This window comes from Lycium barbarum, chromosome 5 (assembly GCF_019175385.1).
Source record: "Lycium barbarum isolate Lr01 chromosome 5, ASM1917538v2, whole genome shotgun sequence".
In the NCBI taxonomy this organism is placed as follows: domain Eukaryota; kingdom Viridiplantae; phylum Streptophyta; class Magnoliopsida; order Solanales; family Solanaceae; genus Lycium; species Lycium barbarum.
This window is the reverse complement of record NC_083341.1, coordinates 80,265,818-80,271,879: the sequence shown is the minus strand read 5'-3', so window position 1 is coordinate 80,271,879 and position 6,062 is coordinate 80,265,818. Positions and strand designations below refer to the sequence as shown.

Below are 6,062 nucleotides of genomic sequence, written 5' to 3'. Positions count from 1 at the left end.
TTTCCTTTAAGAAAATATATACTATAACGGAAACAAATCACCCAAAGTCTTATGTTATGCCCACTTTAACCCGCACATAAAAATACTAAATGATCTCAAATGGCAACAGAATCCCAAGCTCACCTGATTGTTTGCTATAAATAAATTTATTTGTTACATTTCTAAGCTTCATTGGCTACACTATAATAAAGATCAGTAATCATTGAATATGCTGCAGTATTTATATTTCCCCATAATCAGATTTTAGCAAAGTCATACATATTGACTTTACATATATAAACTTTTAAGCAAACCACACACTTCCAAGATACAACTATAAATAAGTGTGAGTTTTGTTGATTAGCAAGCAATATAGAAAGAACTCCCTAAACATATGTTAATTGAGTAAAGATCATGCTATCTGTAAATTTCATGTTATTACAGGAAAATACAGAACCAATGAACAAAAAACACAAAGGTAGCTACTTGGTTATTTCAGCCACAAGTCACTTGATAGGAGTTAAGTAGTTCAATTCAACAACACAAAGATGTTATAATACAAAAGGACATGAAGAAGATTTAACGACATGAAAAAGAATTAAACAGAATTTACAAAATTAAGCGTCCGTTTGATTAATTGAATTATGCTATATTCATAAGCTCTCTGTACAACACCTGGGACTAATGTGAGCTCGTCTCCCTCCTCAAAATTCCAAGCAAAGCAATAGCTCAGACACATTCTCCTCCCTACACCGTTTTCCTTGTTTCCCTTTAGTTTCTGCCAGGAAAATATGATCTTCATGAATGCACTGAAAGAGATGTGATACAAAATTCTAGTATCAAAACTAACAAATCTCCCTGTAGCATTCCTACTTTTAGTACTAAATTGATGTAGAAGCTGCACCAGGTATCATAATGCAATCCTAGACCAGTGTACCCAATTCATTCTTTAAAAAAAAAATCGGTGTACTCTATATTTCTCATTAACCATTATATTTAGGAAATGTCGCTAATAAATCAGTTTACGTAGAAAGCTATATGAATATAGACATGATGAAAATAAACAGTATCAAGAGTTGATGCCTTCTGCAGCGTAGAGAGAGATGGTTAGTAGTTAGTACCTCTGGAATCTGCTGCAATGTTGGATACCTTTCTTTAGAAGGTTATTCATACACGATCCTCTTTAGGATGCAAAATCATATGATCCGGGAACAGGTCTTTTTTTGGCCCAAGCAAATCTATATTTTTTGGCAGTATATGTTCGATTTTATCTCAGGATGTTTAAAAATCCCTCCCTTAAATCCAACCTGAAAAGGTGAGCAATCAACAATACTCAACGAAAGTTTATGAAGAAAACTCTCATTACTCTCTACATTCGGCTGAAGTAAACTATTAGCTCGTGCTATTTTCTCTAGGATACTTTTTAATCAAGTTTCTCTAGGATATTATTTAAGTACCTTTTGAAAGAAATTCGATTGTAGTAGTGTAGGGTACCTGTATTATATTCTTAGACATTAATCATGAATCTGAGAGTGACAATATTGGACACTAAATGAAAACAATTATAAAAAAAAAAAAAAAAAAAAAAAAGGTTCATTGTTTAAGCCCATGCCCAGAGCAAAATGAATAACAAATCAATTAGACAATATAATATAAACACCAGATAATGTTAGCGCGCTATAGCTAGCAACATGAAAATTGAATGAGCTGATTTGTCGCTCTTTATAGCTTTGTTCAGCCATTCCATTTGGTCAGTGCCACAGAACCTTTGTCTTTGTATTCATCTTCAATCTCCTTCTATTGAAAGACATGGATGACTTTATAATTTATTACTACTATTTATTTTATAATTTTATATGCTCGTAAAATGTACGTTCGGGGCATCAAAATCAAGTCATGTTACTGAGAAATTTTGCTGTTAGTGTTCGCTGAAAATGGAAGTTGTACCATGCTAATACCTATTACAGAAGAAACATTCAATCCATTCCTGGAATCTTTGGTGGTAAACTGGAGAATAAACAAATTCAAATTTAAGACCCGAATTGATGTCCGTGTATATGCAAGTTTTAGTACTTCACCTATTATTTTCTCAACACTCTTGCTGAGTTCCAAAAATTTATGTTGCACTTAAAATGACTAACATATAACTACATGCGCACACACTCGCATAGAAATTTAAGCGATTTATAATTTTTTAATAACTTTTGTAGCCAAATTTAAACAAAATAAATATCTAAACTCTCGAAAGTGCATCTTTCTAATGAAAACCTTTAAGGTTACCAAAAATATTGACTAAAACTGGAGATACCATATGGAAAATAAATCAAAGATATTTTGCGCATCTGTAAATTACACTTACTTGGGTATAAATTAAGCCGGAGACAATTTGCATGCAGTGATTTCCAGCAAATAACACAGCCTCTGCTTGGGCTTCCACTATCCAAGCTGATTTTCATCTCCATCTTTTGCTACCCAAGCACTGTCATTAAGCACACATAAGAAGGCCTTATGGAAAGAGAAAAAAAAAAACTACAGGTCCATGGCAGAGGAGGCACAAGTAAGAGCAGACAAGGATCGAAAGGAAAATTTAGTTATTGTAGAAGCAAAATCTATAAATAACAAGAAAGTAAAAGGAAGAAAAACGGACGACCTCTAAAATTCCATTGAATACAGGGGAGATGAAATATATGGATTTCTTATTCCCAGATTCAAAGAATTTTTTAATTTCGACTACTCTGTTTCTGTAGACACAATCTCAATCTCAATACAATTCAGCAAACGACAGCACCGGAGACAAACCAAATAACATTGAAATAGCATGTTTGAAAATTTAGCATGGAGTTTGCATCACTGAACTATCTAACTTCTGCCACATAGAAACAAATGCTAACAGGATACAAAAATAAATTTCAGACAAAATAATCAAACAATATAGTGAATCAAAATAAGATGCAATGATATTAACAAAAATGGAATCTTTGTCCATTTAAATGAGGAACAACTATCGGACGCTGATTAAAACGCCACTTTTCTCTAGAACCAAGAAGAGAACCTTTGCTACATTGTCACTTCTCCTACCAAAAATACTCAAAAAAAATAAATATATCATTGTATAAAGGGGAAAGTATATAAAAACGAAACCCATTATTGCTTAGCTACTTGCTCCCTCAATTTAATCGCCTGTTTCTTTATAGCCTACATATTCAGTCCCTCCCAGCAATGAGAAAACACAGAAGTAGATGAGCAGGAGGAGGATTATAAAAGCATAATGAGGAATCTATCAATCTAGTGAGCAAAACAGTTGAGCAAATAGAACCCCCAAAAGATTTATACCTCAAAAAACAAATTAATCAACTATTATTAGATTTTTCACATGTGTTATGCCTGCCACAAAATAAAAATTCAAGTGGTCAAACCTCAATATTTTCCCATTTAGCCGCCCGAAAAAACTCTTGGGTTAGGAACCGGCTTGAGAATTTTCTTTGTTCAGATAAAAAATGGAAGATAATAATCAACACCGAGAAGTATATCAGAGAATCTACAACCAAAAACCAAAGAATTATTATGCTCAGCTTCAGAAATCAAGAAAACGTAAAATTAAAAAAAAAAAAAAAAAGGAAAAAAAGAATTAATTGGAGAAAGAGAAAAGAATGTTTCATAAGATTTTGCCAGAAACTTGAGAGTAGCTAACCTGAATAATCAATCTGAGATAGATCTGATAACAACCAAAAGAAAAAGTGAGTGATACACCACACCCAAGGAATTATATAAAAAAATCAATTTCTCGCAATCCCTTTTTGACTCATATCTTGATAATATTCAAAACTTTATGAAACCACATAACTAAATCCATCAAATGCCCAAATAGATTGAGAAATATAAAGTATAAAGAGTCTTATCAAAACCCATTACATACCTACATCTTTCTAAAGATCATAATAAATCTGTCCATTCAGTTTGCAAACCCATATAGTCCAATACATAAATTTCTCGTAACTGAAATACTTTATTTGGGTTAAAAAAACAAAGATGGATAGAAATTGTGCTAACACTCTTGGCATAGACGGTTCAGTCGAAACAGCTAAATTATGCAGCAAACTTACCTTTTAATCAAAATGCTATAAAATTGGACAAATAAACAGCAACCACAATGGAACACAAAAAGGGAAATAACAAAAGAAGATAAAAACAACTAAGTGTTAGCAGACAACTACAACAAAAGACGTCCAGGAAAAAAAAATGAGACAATCTAAGCCTAGGAGTAGTCATGTTTGTGAAGACTGTGATGACTTAATAATTACCAGCGTGGTCTTGATTTTCTCATACTCCCTCCGGATCATAAAAAGTGTCTACTTAGCCCTTTTTCCTTGGGTAAAAAAAAGTGTTCATTTATTAAATCAAGAAACAATTAACCTTTCGAAGCATTTTACCATACATATATTGAGGTTTTAAGATAGGCAGATTAAGCACAACACACTCGAATATTCATTATCAAAATGGTATGGAAGTCAAAATCAACACTCAATATTTTTTATATGGAAGTCAAAATCAACGAAAATCCAACTGGTAGCATCGTACCCATTTTATAACTAAACTTTTCTGTGAGATGATCTTCAAAGTAACAGTTAAAAGACAAAGAATCTCGAATATCCATTATCAAAATGGTATCGAAGTCAAAATCAGCACTTAATATTTTTTAGCATTCTTTTTCACCAACAAAACTTCAAAAATAAATACCTGAAAATTGCAGCAACGGCCTGGGCTAGATGATATGAGTGAAAATTACACAATATATTTCTAAAGCTTCTTGATTTGCTGATAGATTTTTTTTTTACAAATAGTGGCGCGTGAAGAAGGTGATTATATTGTATTTTTAGTACCTACTAAGAAGGAGAAAAGCTTGTGGGTTTGGTTAAAAAGAAGAAGCTTGTCGGTTTGGTTAAAAAGAAGCTTCTGGGTTTGGTTAAAATGTCATAATTTCCCTTAGGACGGACGATTATCCCAGCTTCCACTCATGCTTCTATATTAGTAGAAATATTATAAAAAGGAGATATACTCCACGTACTTTGTTATATAATTAACACTAAAAACCTATAAGAACTAAACTACTAAAATAGTGGTGACTCTACTCGGGAGAAATCCCGAGTGTGTCTTGGTCAGGAAATGAAGTTGAACTCTTATATGAATTTTAAAAACAAAACACCCTTTTCAAAGGGGACATTTTTCCGGAAATTTGAATTTATAATAAAGCATGAGATTTTGCGATAAAGTAAACATCTTAAGCAAATAAATACAATAATCACACATTGAACCTCGTAGGTCAACCGTATTCTACAGATCCTAAAAACTAGGGTGTTTAAAACCTTCCCCAGGGGATCACCAGAACCCTTACCTCGAACTCTGATTTTAAGGTATTTTTCTCTTGTTGATAAATCTTTTTTACCCGATTTTCCTAATTTCCATTATAAAATTAGATGGCGACTCTAAAAAATACGAAATCCATTTAGAGCACCAACAACCTCTTAGTAGCTTTTATGCACTCACGTAAAAGTGAACCGTAACACTTATTACCAATTATCTGACCTCTGCAAACCTAAAAAGCAAAAAGGCAGCAATAAAATTTTGAATCCAATAACCCCTAAAAAGAACATTTATCAATTAAGTAACTTGCTGGATACCCTTTTTTTTTTTTTTAAGCGTCACACGAAGTTCCTTATTACCAATTATCTAATTTCTGGACAGCTACAACGCAAAATAGACAACGTTATAGAGCAACCATAAATTTTTGAATCCAATAGCATCAAAAGTCCCATACTTGATTACAAAAGCCTCAATTACAATTTTATCAAACCTTAATTATCTATTTGGAAGAGTAATTTAGTTTGTAAAGAGTATAAATAAAGTTGACCGACATTGTAGGATTATTTTGGATATTTGGTTTATGAATATAAAATTAATAAAAAATGGACCACATACATCAATATATAGGATTATCATTCTCACTTCACATATCATAGCATGATTCAGAAACTCAAGATGAGACCTCAGATTCTTGTATTTAATTTATATTAGTGTATCTCATC

At 32.3% G+C, this 6,062-nt stretch overlaps 1 long non-coding RNA gene across 2 annotated transcripts; it reads right to left on the bottom strand.

Annotated features, from left to right (window-relative positions):
* Positions 1–447: 447 nt before the first annotated feature.
* Positions 448–4,997, bottom strand: LOC132640994 (uncharacterized). 2 transcript variants are annotated; one of them, XR_009582533.1, is made up of 6 exons: positions 4,717–4,997; positions 3,671–3,694; positions 3,396–3,517; positions 2,339–2,458; positions 1,101–1,286; positions 448–788 (listed from the first exon to the last, which is right to left on the bottom strand). It is a non-coding gene; the product is annotated as an uncharacterized LOC132640994 (long non-coding RNA). The 2 variants fall into 2 exon arrangements; XR_009582532.1 differs by having other exon boundaries at positions 448–757; positions 4,717–4,993.
* Positions 4,998–6,062: the final 1,065 nt, after the last annotated feature.